Source organism: Chrysochloris asiatica, unplaced genomic scaffold (assembly GCF_000296735.1).
Source record: "Chrysochloris asiatica unplaced genomic scaffold, ChrAsi1.0 scaffold00260, whole genome shotgun sequence".
In the NCBI taxonomy this organism is placed as follows: Eukaryota; Metazoa; Chordata; class Mammalia; order Afrosoricida; family Chrysochloridae; genus Chrysochloris; species Chrysochloris asiatica.
Genome location: NW_006408778.1, coordinates 904880 through 907366, shown reverse-complemented (window position 1 = coordinate 907366; position 2487 = coordinate 904880). Strand labels below are relative to the sequence as shown.

At 38.3% G+C, this 2487-nt stretch overlaps 1 pseudogene; it reads right to left on the bottom strand.

The window, feature by feature from the left end:
* Positions 1-994: 994 nt before the first annotated feature.
* LOC102815529 lies at positions 995-1439 on the bottom strand (annotated as a pseudogene).
* Positions 1440-2487: the final 1048 nt, after the last annotated feature.

Sequence of the window (2487 nt, the reverse complement as noted above, 5' to 3'; positions counted from 1 at the left end):
TCACATCCATATGAGGTTATTGAAAATACTATGGCCTGGATCAGGTGCATTCCAGTCCTCAAGCTGTTATCTCTGCTCCTCAACACTTTAAAAAGTTCCTGTGCAGCAGATTTGCCCAATGAAATACGTCATCTGATCTCTTGACTGCTGCTTACGTGAATGTTGATAGTTGATGAAGTCAAGATGAATGAAGTCTTTGATAACTTCAATCTTTTCTCCATTGATAAGAATGTTGTTTATTGGTCCAGTGGTGAGGATTTTTGTTTTCTTGACATTGAGATGCAATCCATACTGAAGGCTGTGCTCTTTGATCTTCATCAGTAAATGTTTCAATTCCTCTTCACTTTCAGCAAGCAAGGTTGTATCATCTGCATATCGCAGGTTGTTAACGAGTCTTCCTCCAATCCTGTTGCCACGTTTTTCTTCATAGAACCCAGCTTCTTGTATTATTTGCTCAGCATACAGGTTGAATAAGTATGGTGAAAGAACACAACCTTGTAGCACACCTTTCCCAATTTTAAAACATTTGTGTTCCCATATTCTATTTGAACAACTGCTTCTTGGTCCAGGTACAGATTCCTCAGAAGTACAATTTAGTGTTCTGGAATATTCATACTTAGCAATGTCCATAGCTTGTCAGGATCCACACAATCGAAAGACTTTGCATAGACAATAAAGCATAGGTAAACATCTTTCTGATATTCTCTGCTTTCAGCCAAGATCCATTGGACATCAGCAATGATATCTCTCTTTCCACAGCCTCTTCTGAATCCAGCTTGAACCTCTGGAAGTTCTCTGTCAATGTATGATTGTAGCCATTTCTGTATTATTTTTAGCAAAACTTTATTGGCTTGAGATATCAAAGTAGTGACTACTTCCAAATCGCTAGTCACTGAAAACCCTATGAGTAGCAGAGAAAATAATTGTCCCTATCATCTATTAAGTCAATGCTGCTGCCTTCTGATTCAGGGTTTCTGACACAATCTGGATGTGGTTAGCACACTGTGTCTCTCACACAGAAAGCCATGGCTGTGTCCTCAGAACTCAGACTGCTTAGATCCATGTAGGCTGTGCTTGTGGATATTTCCATGGTCATGGTAACTCTTTCCTGGAACTTCTGTGCATATTTTGTTTTTCCATTGTATGTATAAATCCTTCCCATCCACTCAAACCCAGGGTTCTGCTACATCCAATGCATACTGTAGGCACTTAAAGTGTATCCAGAAACCATGCAGAAGATCTTCACTGATGACCCAGGCTTCTCCAGTTCAGCTTGAGATTGCACCAGCTGGACCTGGGAGTGACCACCTGCTGAGAGCAGATTGCAGTGGATGAAATTCACTTTGAGTATCCCAAATGTCTTCTCCATCCCTTAGATTGGGAACAATTTTACTTGTAACTGCTACTACTAACAGGAGGATTCCCCAAGTCCAGTCCATGATTAGAGAGCTGTTCTCCAAGAACTTCTAATGGGGATTGTTGTGGTTGTTGGTTGGTACTCCGTGAATACAGATATATCCTTATTTGACATAGTAAACTTCCCATTATTTACATATTTATGAGGCAGAATGTTTTAGGCTTAGGTCTGGGAACCACCTGAGGAAGATATTTATTTTTTAAAATTATTTCAAAGACACAACAGCCAAATAAGCAATAAATGCTAAAGATGCAAATCATGGAGTTTTGGTTCTTCAAGTCCTATTTGGTGAATGGATCCTATACCACATATCTAAATTCTGGGTGTATAGAAACAAGTTGAAGCAGATCAAGACAGTTCAAACTTACAATGAATGTACGTACAAGAGATCAGAACTCTTTTAGGTCCTGTAGGACCCTCTTAGGCTTGCACCATTGTGTCAATTTATCTTTTGAGATTCAAATATAGCCTGCAGAAAATAGACATTTACTAAATCATTTAGTTTAATCCCACATTTTATTAAAACAGATTTCAGAATTGATGTGTGGGGGAAAATCGGAATGTTGAATATGGAGAAAGGCAATAGATTTTCTCAGAGATGTATTTCAAACTCACAAATAAAGTAAATGCTTGATGGTACACTGGTATTCTTCATGGACAGATATGAAATCCCCATTTAAATACAAGTTGCCCAGATCTTCTCCCAGCAGTTCTTCAACTATTTCCTCTGTGGACTTGTGTGAGTCTTCTTGTTTTCGAATGCCGATAATTTTTAAGTTATTCCTCTTCATGTTGTCTAACATGAATCTTAGATCTTCTTCAGATTTTTAAATCCTTTTTACTGTTTGCTCTTCTATCTTAGTGGTATTGAGAGATTTGTCTTCCAGCTCACTGGTTCTGCCTTCCATCTCGTCTATTCTACTCCTTTGCCCTTTCAGAGTATTGTCTATTTCTGATATTCCATAAATGACCATTTGGACCACTTTCTGTAGGTTTTGAATTGTTTCCAATGCTGTATCTATCTTATTTGATTGTTCTTGTAGCACTTCCCTGACTTCTTCCTTACATTT